This window comes from Heteronotia binoei, chromosome 2 (assembly GCF_032191835.1).
Source record: "Heteronotia binoei isolate CCM8104 ecotype False Entrance Well chromosome 2, APGP_CSIRO_Hbin_v1, whole genome shotgun sequence".
In the NCBI taxonomy this organism is placed as follows: Eukaryota; Metazoa; Chordata; class Lepidosauria; order Squamata; family Gekkonidae; genus Heteronotia; species Heteronotia binoei.
The window spans coordinates 1,315,880-1,336,571 of NC_083224.1; positions in this window are offsets into that span (position 1 = coordinate 1,315,880).

The window sequence follows — 20,692 nt, forward strand, 5'->3', positions numbered from 1 at the left end:
ACAATCTCCTTTCCCTTCCTCCTCCACAAAAGACACCCTGTGAGGCGGGTGGGGCTGAGAGGGCTCTCCCAGAAGCTGCTCTTGCAAGGGCAGAGACTCAGAGCGGCCTACAGTCTCCTTTCCCTTCCTCCTCCACAAAAGACACCCTGTGAGGCGGGTGGGGCTGAGAGGGCTCTCCCAGAAGCTGCTCTTGCAAGGGCAGAGACTCAGAGCGGCCTACAGTCTCCTTTCCCTTCCTCCTCCACAAAAGACACCCTGTGAGGCGGGTGGGGCTGAGAGGGCTCTCCCAGAAGCTGCTCTTGCAAGGGCAGAGACTCAGAGCGGCCTACAGTCTCCTTTCCCTTCCTCCTCCACAAAAGACACCCTGTGAGGCGGGTGGGGCTGAGAGGGCTCTCCCAGAAGCTGCTCTTGCAAGGGCAGAGACTCAGAGCGGCCTACAGTCTCCTTTCCCTTCCTCCTCCACAAAAGACACCCTGTGAGGCGGGTGGGGCTGAGAGGGCTCTCCCAGAAGCTGCTCTTGCAAGGGCAGAGACTCAGAGCGGCCTACAGTCTCCTTTCCCTTCCTCCTCCACAAAAGACACCCTGTGAGGCGGGTGGGGCTGAGAGGGCTCTCCCAGAAGCTGCTCTTGCAAGGGCAGAGACTCAGAGCGGCCTACAATCTCCTTTCCCTTCCTCCTCCACAAAAGACACCCTGTGAGGCGGGTGGGGCTGAGAGAGCTCTCCCAGAAGCTGCTCTTGCAAGGGCAGAGACTCAGAGCGGCCTACAATCTCCTTTCCCTTCCTCCTCCACAAAAGACACCCTGTGAGGCGGGTGGGGCTGAGAGAGCTCTCCCAGAAGCTGCTCTTGCAAGGGCAGAGACTCAGAGCGGCCTACAATCTCCTTTCCCTTCCTCCTCCACAAAAGACACCCTGTGAGGCGGGTGGGGCTGAGAGGGCTCTCCCAGAAGCTGCTCTTGCAAGGGCAGAGACTCAGAGCAGCCTACAATCTCCTTTCCCTTCCTCCTCCACAAAAGACACCCTGTGAGGCGGGTGGGGCTGAGAGAGCTCTCCCAGAAGCTGCTCTTGCAAGGGCAGAGACTCAGAGCGGCCTACAATCTCCTTTCCCTTCCTCCTCCACAAAAGACACCCTGTGAGGCGGGTGGGGCTGAGAGGGCTCTCCCAGAAGCTGCTCTTGCAAGGGCAGAGACTCAGAGCGGCCTACAATCTCCTTTCCCTTCCTCCTCCACAAAAGACACCCTGTGAGGCGGGTGGGGCTGAGAGGGCTCTCCCAGAAGCTGCCCTTTCAAGGACAGAATCTCAGAGCAGCCTACAGTGTCCTTTCCCTTCCCCCCCACAACATACACCCTGGGAGGCGTGTGGGCCTGAGAGGGCTCTCCCAGAAGCTGCCCTTTCAAGGACAGTCTCAGAGCGGCCTACAATCTCCTTTCCCTTCCTCCCCCACAAAAGACACCCTGTGAGGCGGGTGGGGCTGAGAGGGCTCTCCCAGAAGCTGCCCTTTCAAGGACAGAGTCTCAGAGCAGCCTACAATCTCCTTTCCCTTCCTCCTCCACAAAAGACACCCTGTGAGGTGGGTGGGGCTGAGAGGGCTCTCCCAGAAGCTGCTCTTTCAAGGACAGAGACTCAGAGCAGCCCACAATCTCCTTTCCCTTCCTCCTCCACAACAGACACCCTGGGAGGTGGGTGGGGCTTAGAGGGCTCTCACAGCAGCTGCCCTTTCAAGAACTGAGTCTCAGAGCAGCTTACAATCTCCTCTACCTTCCCCTCCCTCCACAACAGACACCCTGCAGGGTGGGTGGGACTGAGAGAGCGCTCCAAGAATATGCCCGTTCAAGGACAACTCTTGCAAGAGCTATGGCTGACCCAAGGCCATTCCAGTAGCTGCAAGCAGAGAACCAAACCCTGCTCTCCCAGATAAGAGTCTGCGCGCTTCACCACTACACCAAACTGGAACGGCATGAATTTAGCCATGTCCTGTGCTCGGAAGTCACCTGGAGCAATGAATCGTAGAACATAAGGAAGTCTGGTAGAATCCTAGAGTTGGAAGGGACCTCCAGGATTATCTAGTCCAACCCCCTGCGCAATGCAGGAGACTCACAACCCCCCTCCCCCTCAGTTCACAGGATTTGCATTGCTGTCAGATGGCCATGTACCCTCTGTTTAAAAACCTCCAAGGAAGGAGAGCCCACCACCTCCCAAGGAGGAAGCCTGTTCCACTGAGGAACTGCTCTAACAGTCATAGAATCCTAGAGTTGGAAGGGACCTCCAGGTTCATTGGAAGTATTTTCCCTCCAGTTGTGATGAATGGGTGAAATCATCCGATCTCCCCTACTGTACCCAGACAAACCCTGAGCAAGAGCTTGGCGGGGGAGGTGGCGGCAGTATGTCAAGCATTGTCTATTTCTTTATTATTATAGTTACCAAAGTATAGAAATGTTACTAACCATGAATTGAATCTATGCACATCAAAGAAGAGAACCCCCCTTTTGTTCCTTTCGCTTTTACTAACAAATGCAGGAATGTGCTCTTTGAAGATAAAACCTCCTGGGACTAATTCCCATGCCAGCAAGGCTGGAACCCAGGATGAGCTGACCGCAGTAGAGATAAGGAAGTTACAGTGAGAAGTTTCACATGTGAATGTAGAATTGTTTAGAGAACCTTTGGTGTGCCATCTTTAAGTATGCATTTTACTGTTATACTGTATCAGTTCCAAAACCCAGCTCGGCTGACCCACATGGATTATCAATAAACCAAACTTTGTTTCAAAATTCAAGGACTGGTTACTTTGAGATCTAATGCTTGACACTCCCAAGGAGGAAGCCTGTTAGAATCAAAGAGTTGGAAGGGACCTCCAGGGTCTTCTAGTCCAACCCCCTGCACAATGCAGGAAACTCACAAACACCTCCCCCTAAATTCACAGGATCTTCATTGCTGTCAGATGGCCATCTAGCCTCTGCTGAAAAACCTCCCAGGAAGGAGAGCCCACCACCTCCCAAGGAGGAAGCCTGTTCCACTGAGGAACCGCTCTTAACAGTCATAGAATCCTAGAGATGGAAGGGACCTCCTGGGTCATCTAGTCCAACTTCCTGCACAATGCAAGAAACTCACAAACACCTCCCCCTAAATTCACAGGATCTTCATTGCTGTCAGATGGCCATCTAGCCTCTGCTGAAAAACCTCCAAGGAAGGAGAGCCCACCACCTCCTGAAGAAGCCTGTTCCACTGAGGAACCAGTTCTTCCTAATGTTGAGCCGGAAGCTCTTTTGATTTAATTTCAACCCATGGGTTCTGATCCTGCCTTTATTGCACAGAAACAATATATAAAGTATGTGTGTAAGTCATTCTAGTGTGGAGCTGGTGCTGGGCTAAGGAAAACAGGAGATTTTTGTGCAGGGGAGAGAGGAAAGGGAGCTGGGCTCCTTTGCCACTTGCCTGCTGTTACTGCCTGTGCCCAGGAGGGCTTCCCGCTGCCCATTCACAAGGGCTGGTGGCACATGTGTACACTGAGTACATTAGTTATGCGTTGGCACGTAGCATGTTGCTGCAGCTTCCGCGTGGGGGCAGAGAGATCTTGGCTCATGCCCGATTGTGAAAGGGTGCTTGCTGACATGAATGAGTGTCTCCGGTTTGTAAACACCCCCATTTTCATCTGTCACTTTTGGAGGCTGGGTGGATCCAGGGGGGTGACTTCCTCTTCGTGTCAAGTCGGCAGATTCAATAACGAGTCGTTGCTGATACAAAGAAACTACTTTATTGATACTGATACTTGAGGCTAGGCCAGTATTGAAAAGACTAAGGAATAACCTGTAGATACATTGCATATAAGGGACACTTCAAAGGGATTCCTAAGGGGGGAGGATTATGCAGGGAACATTCACACATTGATGTGACCAATTCGTTCTCAGGCTTGCATGGCCTTGATCGTAGCGGGCTCCTGACTCCCTTCCGAGAGCCAGGCCTGAGAAGGCACAGATAAGACTTTCCCATCTTTCCATTTCAAAGCAAGGACACTCACTACAGGAAGGGAGGGGTAGGAAAGACATGAGCTAGCAGCATTTGAATATACTTTGGTTCTACCCAGAATGCTCTCTGACTGAGCCAGAGTTACAGACAGACTTGACACTTCGAACCCCAGTTGTCCCAGAGCGTAACACCCTCTTGCTGGCCTGGGATATTTGGCAAGCCCAGTTCCCCAGGGCCCGTAAGAGATGTTCCACCAGGCCTCTGTGGCTGAGGACGGCAACGGTTTCCCATCAGGCCTGGCCTCCGTCTCTCACTGACATCAGATGCCTCCATGATCGCACTGTATTGTTTTTAATTGCTTTTATTGTTGTCGTTTAGATTGTTTTATTTATTGCTACGTGGGTGCAAGTTGCCTCACTGCCCTCAGCTCTTCAAGGAGGGCGGTTTCTCTGTTCTATCAATCAATCAACTAGACGGGAGGATGCATCAATCAACTAGACAGGAGGATGTCAATCAAGGGCTGGGTCCATCACCCCAGGAGTGGCCGGGCAGGAAAGAGGTAGGCTGCCTTTGGAATCCGTTAATCCTCATCTGAATAGCACAGAGGAAGAAGTCCGAGGCCTCAGCTGCAGAGAGGCAGGGGCTGTTTCCCATCCAGCAGCTGAGAGCCAGGGCTTCTGGCGGAGGAGGGCCCTGGAACTCCAAACTTCAACGAACGCAGGTGGACTCTTAAGGGCCACTATATTTACTACATGGAATGATTTCTATAAAATTACAAAGGGTTTAGAAATAAAGCAACAGCAAAACACATTTGCCTGCTCTTGTCAAATTTCAGAAGCTCAGAGAATCAGTTTGGTGTAGTGGTGAAGCGTGTGGACTCTTATCTGGGAAAACCGAGTTTGATTCCCTCCTCCTCCACTTGCAGCTGCTGGAATGGTCTTGGGTCAGCCAGAGCTATCACAGGCGTTGTCCTTGAAAAGGCAGCTGCTGTAAGAGCTCTCTCAGCCCCACCCACCTCATAGGGTGTCTGTTGTAGGGGGAGAAGATATAGGAGATTGTAAGCCACTCTGAGTCTCTGATTCAGAGAGAAGGGCAGAGTATAAATCTGCAGACCTCCTCCTCTTCCTTCTTCTGCTTCTTGTTCTTCTTCTTTGCAAGGTCGGCCTCGGTCAGTATTTGGATGGGAGACCACCAAGAAGATACCAGTACTCCTGGGGAGGGGAAGATATGACGGTGGGACGAGGCAGAGTTATAAGGGAAGGAGATCGAGACATAAGAGTGCTCGACCCCCTTCCAGCCTCCGTCCCATCCCGACGGTGACAAGTAGTAGGACCAGGCTGAATTACTCGCCTCCGTCACTGGTGTTATGCAACGCCAGGTCCATTAATAATAAGACCTCCGTCCTGCGAGAGTTTCTGACCGAACAGGACATGGACCTGGCTTGCGTGACCGAGACCTGGGTGCGGGAAGGGGAGGACGGTAGCTCTCTCCCAGACCGTTCCCCGGGATACTCGGTCTTCCACCAGTCACGGACTAGCGGCGGGGGGGAGGGGTGGCTCTTCTCATACGAGAGGCTTACTCCTTTAGGGCACTTCCGGCCCAGAGATTCCAGGCATGGAATGTGTTGGCCTGATGTGGGATGTTGGGGAGGGGTTGGCGATTTGGCTGGTGTACCGACCGCCTAACGCACCGGCCAACGCCTTACCGTCCCTGGTGGAGGCCGCGGCGGGCTGGGCGTTGGAGCACCCAAGGCTTTTGGTCTTGGGTGACTTCAATGTCCATGCTGACGACGCGGCCTCCGGCCAGGCGACGGACCTGGTGTCATCCATGGCGACACTAGGACTCTCCCAGGTTATTACAACGCCCACTCATCAGGCGGGACACATGTTAGACCTGGTCTTTGCGCCGGAATATTAGTGACTGATATTGCAATGGAAGCAGTGCCATGGTCAGATCACTTTGCCCTTAAGGCTCGTATGGGAGTGTCACCCAAAACCTGTTTAGGCGGAGAGCGTATTTTAGCTCACCCGCGGAGCCAGATGGACCCGCAACGGTTCCTAACGGCTCTTCGGGACACCTGGCCTGCTGGCGACTCCCTGGATGATCTGGTAGAGTCCTGGAACGATGGGCTCTCCAGGGCCATCGAGGAGGTCGCACCCAAGCGCCCTCTGCGTTCCCGCCCGAAGCCGTCGCCCTGGTTCAACCAGGGGCTGTGGCAACAAAAAGCGGGGACTCAGACGGCTAGAGAGGCAATGGCGGCGTACTCGAGACGAAGTGACCCGAACATCTTATAGAGAGAATTTGAAGGCCTATGAGATGGCAATCAAAGCCGCAAAGAAAGCGTTCTTTGCGGCTAAGATTGCGTCCGCAACTTCGCGCCCGGCCCATTGTTCGACATAATTAGAGGACTTACAACACTGCCGCAAGGCAGACCAAATTCTATTGAATTGGAAATAGGCTGTGAGGCTTTTGCGAAATTTTTTGTGGATAAAATCGCGTCACTCCGCCCCGACTCCTCTGCCAATTTTGAGACAGTTAGTGAACCCGAGGCTCCGAGCCTGTCTTCGGATTATACGCTGGATGACTTCGACCCCCTCAGCCTGGAGGAAGTTGACAGGATACTCTTAGCTGCTCGCCCAACTACCTGTAAATTGGACCCATGCCCTTCCTGGCTTATTAAATCTTGCCAGGGTGACCTTAGATATCCTATACGGGATATCATAAATAGATCCCTGAGGGAAGGGCACTTTCCAACGCCACTTAAAGAGGCCGTGGTCCGTCCCCTCTTAAAGAAACCATCTTTAGATCCGGCCCAATTGGCAAACTATCGGCCGGTCTCAAATTTGCCCTTTTTGGGCAAACTTATCGAGAGGGCAGTGGCGATGCAGCTGCAGACTTTCCTGGAGGATGCTTCCATCCTTGACCCATTTCAGTCCGGCTTTCGCCCGGGACATGGGACGGAGACGGTGCTGGTCGCCCTAATGGATGACCTTCAACGGCATCTGGATCGGGGCGGCTCGGCGGTGCTGATGCTGTTGGACCTGTCGGCGGCGTTCGACACGGTCGACCACCGGCTACTGAAGGGTCGCCTCGCCGACGCAGGGATTCAGGGGTTGGCTTTACAGTGGCTTTCCTCTTTCCTTGAAGGTCGGGGACAAAGGGTCGCAGTTGGGGGGGAGCTGTCCCGGAGGTGCACACTTGACTGCGGTGTGCCTCAAGGGGCGGTTCTCTCCCCGATGTTATTTAACATCTATATGCGACCTCTTGCCCAGATTGCCCGAAGGTACGGGCTAGGGTGTCATCAGTATGCTGATGACACCCAGCTCTATCTATTGATGGATGGCCAGCCGACCTGCGTCCCGGAAAATCTAGACCGGGCACTATATGCCGTGGCTGAATGGCTCAGACTGAGCGGGCTGAAGCTTAATCCTGCGAAGACAGAGGTCCTTTGCTTGGGTCGCCGTGGTCCGGAAGGGGGAATCCCCCTACCAGCCTTTGACGGTGCGCCGCTGATAGCGGCGGACAGGGTCAGGAGCTTGGGGGTGCTGTTGGAGCCTTCCCTAAAGATGGAGGCTCAGATAGCAGCCGCTGCCAAGTCCGCGTTTTTTCATCTTAGGCGGGCAAGGCAGTTGGCCCCCTTTTTGGAGCGCGACGACCTAGCAACAGTGATCCACGCCACGGTCACCTCGAGGTTAGACTACTGTAATGCCCTCTACATGGGGCTGCCCCTGTCCCGAACTCGGAAATTGCAGCTGGTGCAGAATGCCGCGGCCCGGCTGTTATTAGGTCTCCCAAAGCGGGAACACATTCAGCCGGGTCTTCGGACCCTGCACTGGCTTCCAGTAATATACCGAGTCCGGTACAAGGTGCTGGTTATCACCTTTAAAGCCCTATATGGCTTGGGACCTGTCTACCTGAAGGACCGTCTTTCCCCGCACGTTCCCCAGAGAGTACTGAGGTCGGGAACACAAAATCTCCTTACTATCCCTGGGCCGAAGGAAGCCCGGTTGAAGTCCACCAGAGAAAGGGCTTTCTCTGTTATGGCCCCTACATGGTGGAATCAGCTGCCGGAAGAGGTGAGGGCCCTGCGGGACCTTGTTCAGTTCCGCAGGGCCTGTAAGACGACCCTCTTCCGGCTAGCCTTTACTTAGCTTGAGAATTTTACTGTAACTTGCTGGATTCCTTTTATATATAGCTGAAATATTTATGTGTATTAATAACTAGGGTTTTATCTGTTTTATCTGTTTTAAATATGGATCCCTTTATATGTGTAATTTTGATGGATCTACTATTGGAAGCCGCCCTGAGCCACTTGTGGGAAGGGCGGGATATAAATCTTAAATAAATAAATAAATAAAATAAATAAAGAAGAAGAAGAACATAAGAACATAAGAGAAGCCATGTTGGATCAGGCCAACGGCCCATCAAGTCCAACACTCTGTGTCACACAGTGGCAAAAAATGTTATATACACACATACACTGTGGCTAATAGCCACAGAAGATATAGAAGATATTGGAAGATATTGGATTTATATCCCACCCTTTACTCTGAATCTCATAGACTCAGAGTGGTCACAATCTCCTTTCTTTTCCTCCCCCCAACAACAGACACCTTGTAAGGTCTGTGGGGCTGAGAGAGCTCTTACAGCAGCTGCCCTTTCAAGGACAACTCCTGCAAGAGCTATGGCTAACCCAAGGCCATTCCAGCAGCTGCAAGTGGCAGAGTGGGGAACCAAATCCAGTTCTCCCAGATAAGAATCCGCTCAGTTAACCACAACACCAAACTGGCTCTCTCTGGGGTCGCTGCGCAGAGGCAAGCGATGGCAAAGCACCTCTGAATGTGTCTTCCCTTGAAAACCCCATGGGAGGTCATCATAAGTCAGCTGAATTCATGCCCCAAACACAGTTAAAAGACAAAAACCCAGAGGAGTAAAAATGTCTTTGCTTGGCTGAGAGACTGTGGCTCAGTGGAAGAGCCTCTGCTTGGAATGCAGAAGGTCCCAGGTTCAGTCTCTATCATCTCCTGATAAAAAGAATCAGGGAACAGGTGACGGGCAGGAACTTTCTCTGCCTGGGACTTTGGTGCGGCACTTTCATGGGAGTGCCCATGTGTGGCTGGGAAAGGGAGGGGAAGAGCTGCTGAGGAGAGGCCTCGCTCCCGGGAGCAGCAAATCACGCCTCTTGGGAAGAGGGTCCTCCCAGAAGAGCCTCCTTAGGGCGGGGGGTGGGGGGGAAGAGGCCCAACCTGAGGCAGGGCCCAGGGCCTGGAGGGCTTTCGAGGGCCAAACACGGCAGGCCTTGGAAGGGGGCTCAGAATTCATCTGGCAACCAGCACTGACGCTTCACAGCTGCCGTAGTCCCATCTCACTGGCTCGCTCCTGCCAAGCAGAGGGTGGCAACATTCTGTACAGTTTGGCAGACCATTCCCAAAGCCAGCCTCATACAAATCACAGTCCAGGGGCCCAATCTGGAGACCCAGATTGACTAAAATGTTGAAGAATCCCTGACATTTCAGGGCTGGCGACAGTCGTGTTGTGGTTGGCCAGTTTGGTGTAGTGGTTAAGTGTGCGGACTCTTATCTGGGAGAACCGGGTTTGATTCCCCACTCCTCCACTTGCACCCGCTGGAATGGCCTTGGGTCAGCCAGAGCTCTCTTAACTGGGAGAACCGGGTTGGATTCCCCCACTCCTCCACTTGCAGCTGCTGGAATGGCCTTGGGTCAGCCAGACCTCTCTTATCTGGGAGAACCGGGTTGGATTCCCCACTCATCCACTTGCACCTGCTGGAATGGCCTTGGGTCAGCCAGAGCTCTTATCTGGGAGAACCGGGTTTGATTCCCCACTCCTCCGCTTGCAGCTGCTGGAATGGCCTTGGGTCAGCCAGAGCTCTCTTATCTGGGAGAACTGGGTTTGATTCCCCACTCCTCCGCTTGCAGCTGCTGGAATGGCCTTGGGTCAGCCAGAGCTCTCTTATCTGGGAGAACTGGGTTTGATTCCCCACTCCTCCGCTTGCAGCTGCTGGAATGGCCTTGGGTCAGCCATAGCTCTCTTATCTGGGAGAACCGGGTTTGATTCCCCACTCCTTCACTTGCAGCTGCTGGAATGGCCTTGGGTCAGCCAGAGCTCTCTTATCTGGGAGAACTGGGTTTGATTCCCCACTCCTCCAATTGCACCTGCTGGAATGGCCTTGGGTCAGCCAGAGCTCTCTTATCTGGGAGAACCGGGTTTGATTCCCCACTCTTCCACTTGAAGCTGCTGGAATGGCCTTGGGTCAGCCATAGCTCTCTTATCTGGGAGAACCGGGTTTGATTCCCCACTCCTCCACTTGCAGCTGCTGGAATGGCCTTGGGTCAGCCAGAGCTCTCATATCTGGGAGAACTGGGTTTGATTCCCCACTCCTCCACTTGCAGCTGCTGGAATGACCTTGGGTCAGCCAGAGCTCTCTTATCTGGGAGAACTGGGTTTGATTCCCCACTCCTCCACTTGCAGCTGCTGGAATGGCCTCGGGTCAGCCATAGCTCTCTTATCTGGGAGAACGGGGTTTGATTGCCCACTCCTCCACTTGCAGCTGCTGGAATGGCCTCGGGTCAGCCAGAGCTCTCTTATCTGGGAGAACCGGGTTGGATTCCCCACTCCTCCCCTTGCACCTGCTAGAATGGCCTTGGGTCAGCCAGAGCTCTCTTATCTGGGAGAACCGGGTTGGATTCCCCACTCCTCCCCTTGCACCTGCTGGAATGGCCTCGGGTCAGCCTGAGCTCTCTTATCTGGGAGAACCGGGTTGGATTCCCCACTCCTACACTTGCACCTGCTGGAATAGCCTCGGGTCAGCCAGAGCTCTCTTATCTGGGAGAACCGGGTTTGATTCCCCACTCCTCCACTTGCACCTGCTGGAATGGCCTTGGGTCAGCCATAGCTCTCTTATCTGGGAGAACAGGGTTTGATTCCCCACTCCTACACTTGCACCTGCTGGAATGGCCTTGGGTCAACCAGAGCTCTCTTATCTGGGAGAACCGGGTTGGATTCCCCACTCCTCCACTTGCAGCTGCTGCTATGGCCTTGGGTCATTACAGAGTTATAGAGTTGGAAGGGACCTCCAGGGTCATCTAGTCCAACCCCCTGCACAATGCAGGAAACTCACAAATACCTCCCCCTAAATTCACAGGATCTTCATTGCTGTCAGATGGCCGTCTAGCCTCTGTTGAAAAACCTCCAAGGAAGGAGAGCCCACCACCTCCTGAGGAAGCCTGTTCCACTGAGGAATTGCTCTAACGGTCAGGAAGTTATATAATAATAATAATAATAATAATAATAATAATAATAATAATAATAATAATAATAATAATAATAATAATTATTATTATTATTATTATTATTATTATTATTATTATTATTATTATTATTATTATTATTATTATTATTATTATTATTATTATTATTATTTATAGGAAGTTCTTCCTAATGTTGAGCCGGAAGCTCTTTTGATTTAATTTCAACCCATTGGTTCTGATCCTACCTTTGTTGTACAGAAACAATATATAAAGTATGTGTGTAAGTCATTAGGGTTTGTAGAATCTTTCAGGGTCAAGTGCCGTGTTCTACTGGAGAAAGTTTTTCTTCCAGACGTTTCGTTCTCAGCTGCGGAGAACATCCTCAGTGGCGTTGCAGTCGGAGCAGGTGTCACTGAGGATGTTCTCCGCAGCCGAGAATGAAACGTCTGGAAGAAAAACTTTCTCCAGTAGAACACAGCACTTGAGCCCGAAAGATTCTACAAACCCTAATGATGTTACCAGCCGTGAAAACCTGAAATCTTTGATATGTGTTTAAGTCATTCTAGTATGGAGCTGGCTTTTGGGCTAAGGAAGACAGGAGATTTTTGTGTAGGGGAGAGAGGAGAGGGAGCTGGGCTCCTTTGCCACTTGCCTGCTGCTACTGCCTGTGCCCAGGCGGGCTTCCCGCTGCCCATTCACGAGGGCTGGTGGCACATGTGTACGCTGAGTACATTAGTTATGTGTCGGCACGTAGCGTGTTGTTGCAGCTTCTGCGTGGGGGCAGAGAGATCTTGACTCATGCCCGATTGTGAAAGGGTGCTTGCTGACATGAATGAGTGTCTCCAGTTTGTAAACACCCCCATTTTCATCTGTCACTTTTGGAGGCTGGGTGGATCCAGGGGGGTGACTTCCTCTTCAAACCCCAGTTGTCTCGGAGTGTAACACCCTCTTCCTGCCCTGGGATATTTGGCAACCCTGTGACTTCCAAGCCCTGTGGAACCTGGTTCAGTTCCCTAGGTGGTGGGCTCTGTTTTAAAACCTCCAAGGAAGGAGAGCCCACCACCTCCCAAGGAGGAAGCCTGTTCCACTGAAGAATCACAGAGTTGGAAGGGACCTCCAGGGTCCTCTAGTCCAACCCCCTGCACAATGCAGGAAACTCTCCAACACCTCCCTCTAAATTCACAGGGTTCTCATTGCTGTCAGATGGCCACCTAGCCTCTGTTGAAAAACCTCCAAGGAAGGAGAGCCCACCACCTCCCAAGAAGGAAGTCTGTTCCACTGAGGAACCGCTCTAATAGAGAGGAGACTTGAAGGAGACACCCCCCCCCCCCCAGTCTGACTTGGGCTTCTTTTAGTGTTTATAAACCTGTGGGGCGATCCAATTAGGGTACTCCCAGCACCTCAGCTAGTAGTTTGACCCCGAGCTGGCCACTTGCAGCAAGCTCCTGGTGCCATGTCGTGTCACCCAAAGGGGGCTGTGGGACCCCCAGAAGCATTCCCAGGACTCAGCTGGATATGGCAGAGAAGCACTGGATACCAGTCAAGTACTGGATCCATTCCAAGATTCTAGTTTTGACATTTCAAGCCTTACATGACCTGGGACCGACCTACCTACAGGCAGGGGTTATTTTGTAGAAAAATAGGTGGTGGAGTTCATCCAGGGATTTTTATGCAGCTGCACATACTATGCAATGGACAAGGAGATGGAACTCTCAGAAGAAGGAGGTGGAACTCTCAGAAAGGTTCAGGAGCTGTGCTCCTGTGTGTCAAGCACGTGGTTTCAATGACGAGTCGAAGTTGATACAAAACCACGCTTATTGATAAACCGATACTTTCAGTGTAACAGATTCTTGAGAGTGATGCTGCAAATACATTGATACAATACTTTTAAGGCTTACTTCAGTAGGATTCCAAAGGGTGGGGGCGCGGGGTAGCTCTCACACATAAGCTATCATAAATGTCTACATTCTCATAGCGTTATCAGGACTCTGTCCTTGCTTTCCCCAGAAGTGTCACACTCCCTACCAGGAATGTATGGGAAGGTGCTGATTACTTCTTCTCAAGTTAGTTTCGTTTCTCACTACTTCTACTTTACAAGGGGGAGGGGAAAGAATAACAAAGCATGGTCCTCCATGATACTTCAGTGTTATGAAGGACCCTATAACAATCAATTATCAATGGAATTTCACCATGCTTGACACTGTGAGCTCCCAATGAATCTGAGGCCTGCCTACAGGACCACTTTTCCCCATATGTGCCCTGCCTGAAGATCGTTACGATCTGGTTTGCAACATCTACTGACCATCCCTGGCCTGAAGGACATCTGACTTGTCTCAACAAGGGGCAGGGCTTTTTTGGTCTTGGCCCCGGCCTGGTGGAATCAGCTCCCCACAGAGATCTGGGCCCCTACTGATTTATTACCTTTTTGTAGGGCCTGTAAAACATAAGAACATAAGAGAAGCCCTGTTGGATCAGGCCAGTGGCCCCTCCAGTCCAACACTCTGTGTCACATAAGAACATAAGAGAAGCCCCGTTGGATCAGGTCAATGGCCTATTCAGTCCAACACTCTGTGTCACAAAAGAACATAAGAGAAGCCCTGTTGGATCAGGCCAGTGGCCCCTCCAGTCCAACACTCTGTGTCACATAAGAACATAAGAGAAGCCCTGTTGGATAAGGGCAGTGGCCCCTCCAATCCAACACTCTGTGTCACATAAGAACATAAGAGAAGCCCTGTTGGATCAGGCCAATGGCCCCTCCAGTCCAACACTTTGTGTCACATAAGAACATAAGAGAAGCCCTGTTGGATCAGGCCAGTGGCCCCTCCAGTCCAACACTCTGTGTCACATAAGAACATAAGAGAAGCCCTGTTGGATCAGGCCAGTGGCCCCTCCAGTCCAACACTCTGTCACAAAAGAACCTAAGAGAAGCCCTGTTGGATCAGGCCAGTGGCCCCTCCAGTCCAACACTCTGTGTCACAGAAGAACATAAGAGAAGCCCTGTTGGATCAGGCCAGTGGCCCTTCCAGTCCAACACTGTGTGTCACATAAGAACATAAGAGAAGCCCTGTTGGATCAGGCCAGTGGCCCCTCCAGTCCAACACTCTGTGTCACATAAGAACATAAGAGAAGCCCTGTTGGATCAGGCCAATGGCCCCTCCAGTCCAACACTCTGTGTCACATAAGAACATAAGAGAAGCCCTGTTGGATAAGGGCAGTGGCCCCTCCAATCCAACACTCTGTGTCACATAAGAACATAAGAGAAGCCCTGTTGGATCAGGCCAATGGCCCCTCCAGTCCAACACTCTGTGTCACATAAGAACATAAGAGAAGCCCTGTTGGATCAGGCCAGTGGCCCCTCCAGTCCAACACTCTGTGTCACATAAGAACATAAGAGAAGCCCTGTTGGATCAGGCCAGTGGCCCCTCCAGTCCAACACTCTGTCACATAAGAACCTAAGAGAAGCCCTGTTGGATCAGGCCAGTGGCCCCTCCAGTCCAACACTCTGTGTCACAGAAGAACATAAGAGAAGCCCTGTTGGATCAGGCCAGTGGCCCTTCCAGTCCAACACTGTGTGTCACATAAGAACATAAGAGAAGCCCTGTTGGATCAGGCCAGTGGCCTCTCCAGTCCAACACTCTGTCACATAAGAACATAAGAGAAACCCTGTTGGATCAGGCCAGTGGCCCCTCCAGTCCAACACTCTGTGTCACAGAAGAACATAAGAGAAGCCCTGTTGGATCAGGCCAGTGGCCCTTCCAGTCCAACACTGTGTGTCACATAAGAACATAAGAGAAGCCCTGTTGGATCAGGCCAGTGGCCCCTCCAGTCCAACACTCTGTGTCACAGAAGAACATAAGAGAAGCCCTGTTGGATCAGGTCAATGGCCTATTCAGTCCAACACTCTGTGTCACAAAAGAACATAAGAGAAGCCCTGTTGGATCAGGCCAGTGGCCCCTCCAGTCCAACACTCTGTGTCACAGAAGAACATAAGAGAAGCCCTGTTGGATCAGGCCAATGGCCCCTCCAGTCCAACACTCTGTCACATAAGAACATAAGAGAAGCCATGTTGGATCAGGTCAATGGCCTATTCAGTCCAACACTCTGTGTCACAAAAGAACATAAGAGAAGCCCTGTTGGATCAGGCCAGTGGCCCCTCCAGTCCAACACTCTGTCACATAAGAACATAAGAGAAGCCATGTTGGATCAGGTCAATGGCCTATTCAGTCCAACACTCTGTGTCACAAAAGAACATAAGAGAAGCCCTGTTGGATCAGGCCAGTGGCCCCTCCAGTCCAACACTCTGTGTCACAGAAGAACATAAGAGAAGCCCTGTTGGATCAGGCCAATGGCCCCTCTATTCAATGGCCTATTCAGTCCAACACTCTGTGTCAAAGAAGAAGGTAAGAGAAGCCCTGTTGGATCAGGCCAATGGCCAATCCAGTCCAACACTCTGTGTCACATAAGAACATCAGGGAAGCCCTGTGGGATCAGGCCAATGGCCCGTCCAGTGCAACACTCTGTGTCACAGAAAAACATAAGAGAAGCCCTATTGGATCAGGCCAATGGCCCCTCCAGTCCAACACTCTGTGTCACATAAGAACATCAGAGAAGCCCTGTGGGATCAGGCCAATGGCCCATCCAGTCCAACACTCTGTGTCACATAAGAACATAAGAGAAGCCCTGTTGGATCACGCCAATGGCCCCTCCAGTCCAACACTCTGTGTCACATAAGAACATCAGAGAAGCCCTGTGGGATCAGGCCAATGGCCGATCCAGTCCAACACTCTGTGTCACATAAGAACATCAGAGAAGCCCTGTGGGATCAGGCCAATGGCCCATCCAGTCCAACACTCTGTGTCGCATAAGAACATAAGAGAAGCCCTGTTGGATCAGGCCAATGGCCCATCCAGTCCAACACTCTGTGCCTTATAAGAACATAAGAGAAGCCCTGTGGGATCAGGACAATGGCCCATCCAGTCCAACACGTGTGCCTCAAAAGAACATAAGAGAAGCCATGTTGGATCAGGCCAGTGACCCATCCAGTCCAATACTCTGTCACATAAGAACCTAAGAGAAGCCATGTTGGATCAGGCCAATGGCCCCTCCAGTCCAACACTCTGTGTCACATAAGAACATAAGAGAAGCCCTGTTGGATCAGGCCAATGGCCCCTCCAGTCCAACACTCTGTGTCACATAAGAACATAAGAGAAGCCATGTTGGATCAGGCCAATGGCCCCTCCAATCCAACACTCTGTGTCACATAAGAACATATGAGAAGCCATGTTAGATCAGGCCAATGGCCCCTCCAATCCAACACTCTGTGTCACATAAGAACATAAGAGAAGCCCTGTTGGATCAGGCCAGTGGCCCATCCAGTCCAACACTCTGTGTCATATAAGAACATAAGAGAAGCCATGTTGGATCAGGCCAATGGCCCCTCCAATCCAACACTCTGTGTCACATAAGAACATACGAGAAGCCATGTTGGATCAGGCCAATGGCCCCTCCAGTCCAACACTCTGTGTCACATAAGAACATAAGAGAAGCCATGTTGGATCAGGCCAGTGGCCCCTCCAGTCCAACACTCTGTGTCACATAAGAACATCAGAGAAGCCCTGTGGGATCAGGCCAATGGCCGATCCAGTCCAACACTCTGTGTCACATAAGAACATCAGAGAAGCCCTGTGGGATCAGGCCAATGGCCCATCCAGTCCAACACTCTGTGTCGCATAAGAACATAAGAGAAGCCCTGTTGGATCAGGCCAATGGCCCATCCAGTCCAACACTCTGTGCCTTATAAGAACATAAGAGAAGCCCTGTGGGATCAGGACAATGGCCCATCCAGTCCAACACGTGTGCCTCATAAGAACATAAGAGAAGCCATGTTGGATCAGGCCAGTGACCCATCCAGTCCAATACTCTGTCACATAAGAACCTAAGAGAAGCCATGTTGGATCAGGCCAATGGCCCCTCCAGTCCAACACTCTGTGTCACATAAGAACATAAGAGAAGCCCTGTTGGATCAGGCCAATGGCCCCTCCAGTCCAACACTCTGTGTCACATAAGAACATAAGAGAAGCCATGTTGGATCAGGCCAATGGCCCCTCCAATCCAACACTCTGTGTCACATAAGAACATATGAGAAGCCATGTTAGATCAGGCCAATGGCCCCTCCAATCCAACACTCTGTGTCACATAAGAACATAAGAGAAGCCCTGTTGGATCAGGCCAGTGGCCCATCCAGTCCAACACTCTGTGTCATATAAGAACATAAGAGAAGCCATGTTGGATCTGGCCAATGGCCCCTCCAATCCAACACTCTGTGTCACATAAGAACATACGAGAAGCCATGTTGGATCAGGCCAATGGCCCCTCCAGTCCAACACTCTGTGTCACATAAGAACATAAGAGAAGCCATGTTGGATCAGGCCAGTGGCTCCTCCAGTCCAACACTCTGTGTCACATAAGAACATAAGAGAAGCCCTGTTGGATCAGGCCAATGGCCGATCCAGTCCAACACTCTGTGTCACATAGGAACATAATAGAAGCCCTGTTGGATCAGGCCAATGGCCCATCCAGTCCAACACTCTGTGCCTTATAAGAACATAAGAGAAGCCCTGTGGGATCAGGACAATGGCCTATCCAGTCCAACACATGTGCCTCATAAGAACATAAGAGAAGCCATGTTGGATCAGGCCAGTGACCCATCCAGTCCAATACTCTGTCACATAAGAACCTAAGAGAAGCCATGTTGGATCAGGCCAATGGCCCCTCCAGTCCAACACGTGTGCTTCATAAGAACATAAGAGAAGCCATGTTGGATCAGGCCAATGGCCCCTCCAATCCAACACTCTGTGTCACATAAGAACATATGAGAAGCCATGTTGGATCAGGCCAATGGCCCCTCCAATCCAACACTCTGTGTCACATAAGAACATATGAGAAGCCCTGTTGGATCAGGCCAGTGGCCCATCCAGTCCAACACTCTGTGTCATATAAGAACATAAGAGAAGCCATGTTGGATCAGGCCAATGGCCCCTCCAATCCAACACTCTGTGTCACATAAGAACATACGAGAAGCCATGTTGGATCAGGCCAATGGCCCCTCCAGTCCAACACTCTGTGTCACATAAGAACATAAGAGAAGCCATGTTGGATCAGGCCAGTGGCCCCTCCAGTCCAACACTCTGTGTCACATAAGAACATCAGAGAAGCCCTGTGGGATCAGGCCAATGGCCGATCCAGTCCAACACTCTGTGTCACATAAGAACATCAGAGAAGCCCTGTGGGATCAGGCCAATGGCCCATCCAGTCCAACACTCTGTGTCGCATAAGAACATAAGAGAAGCCCTGTTGGATCAGGCCAATGGCCCATCCAGTCCAACACTCTGTGCCTTATAAGAACATAAGAGAAGCCCTGTGGGATCAGGACAATGGCCCATCCAGTCCAACACGTGTGCCTCATAAGAACATAAGAGAAGCCATGTTGGATCAGGCCAGTGGCCCCTCCAGTCCAACACTCTGTCACAAAAGAACCTAAGAGAAGCCCTGTTGGATCAGGCCAGTGGCCCCTCCAGTCCAACACTCTGTGTCACAGAAGAACATAAGAGAAGCCCTGTTGGATCAGGCCAGTGGCCCTTCCAGTCCAACACTGTGTGTCACATAAGAACATAAGAGAAGCCCTGTTGGATCAGGCCAGTGGCCCCTCCAGTCCAACACTCTGTGTCACATAAGAACATAAGAGAAGCCCTGTTGGATCAGGCCAATGGCCCCTCCAGTCCAACACTCTGTGTCACATAAGAACATAAGAGAAGCCCTGTTGGATAAGGGCAGTGGCCCCTCCAATCCAACACTCTGTGTCACATAAGAACATAAGAGAAGCCCTGTTGGATCAGGCCAATGGCCCCTCCAGTCCAACACTCTGTGTCACATAAGAACATAAGAGAAGCCCTGTTGGATCAGGCCAGTGGCCCCTCCAGTCCAACACTCTGTGTCACATAAGAACATAAGAGAAGCCCTGTTGGATCAGGCCAGTGGCCCCTCCAGTCCAACACTCTGTCACATAAGAACCTAAGAGAAGCCCTGTTGGATCAGGCCAGTGGCCCCTCCAGTCCAACACTCTGTGTCACAGAAGAACATAAGAGAAGCCCTGTTGGATCAGGCCAGTGGCCCTTCCAGTCCAACACTGTGTGTCACATAAGAACATAAGAGAAGCCCTGTTGGATCAGGCCAGTGGCCTCTCCAGTCCAACACTCTGTCACATAAGAACATAAGAGAAACCCTGTTGGATCAGGCCAGTGGCCCCTCCAGTCCAACACTCTGTGTCACAGAAGAACATAAGAGAAGCCCTGTTGGATCAGGCCAGTGGCCCTTCCAGTCCAACACTGTGTGTCACATAAGAACATAAGAGAAGCCCTGTTGGATCAGGCCAGTGGCCCCTCCAGTCCAACACTCTGTGTCACAGAAGAACATAAGAGAAGCCCTGTTGGATCAGGTCAATGGCCTATTCAGTCCAACACTCTGTGTCACAAAAGAACATAAGAGAAGCCCTGTTGGATCAGGCCAGTGGCCCCTCCAGTCCAACACTCTGTGTCACAGAAGAACATAAGAGAAGCCCTGTTGGATCAGGCCAATGGCCCCTCCAGTCCAACACTCTGTCACATAAGAACATAAGAGAAGCCATGTTGGATCAGGTCAATGGCCTATTCAGTCCAACACTCTGTGTCACAAAAGAACATAAGAGAAGCCCTGTTGGATCAGGCCAGTGGCCCCTCCAGTCCAACACTCTGTCACATAAGAACATAAGAGAAGCCATGTTGGATCAGGTCAATGGCCTATTCAGTCCAACACTCTGTGTCACAAAAGAACATAAGAGAAGCCCTGTTGGATCAGGCCAGTGGCCCCTCCAGTCCAACACTCTGTGTCACAGAAGAACATAAGAGAAGCCCTGTTGGATCAGGCCAATGGCCCCTCTATTCAATGGCCTATTCAGTCCAACACTCTGTGTCAAAGAAGAAGGTAAGAGAAGCCCTGTTGGATCAGGCCAATGGCCAATCCAGTCCAACACTCTGTGTCACATAAGAACATCAGGGAAGCCCTGTGGGATCAGGCCAATGGCCCGTCCAGTGCAACACTCTGTGTCACAGAAAAACATAAGAGAAGCCCTATTGGATCAGGCCAATGGCCCCTCCAGTCCAACACTCTGTGTCACATAAGAACATCAGAGAAGCCCTGTGGGATCAGGCCAATGGCCCATCCAGTCCAACACTCTGTGTCACATAAGAACATAAGAGAAGCCCTGTTGGATCACGCCAATGGCCCCTCCAGTCCAACACTCTGTGTCACATAAGAACATCAGAGAAGCCCTGTGGGATCAGGCCAATGGCCGATCCAGTCCAACACTCTGTGTCACATAAGAACATCAGAGAAGCCCTGTGGGATCAGGCCAATGGCCCATCCAGTCC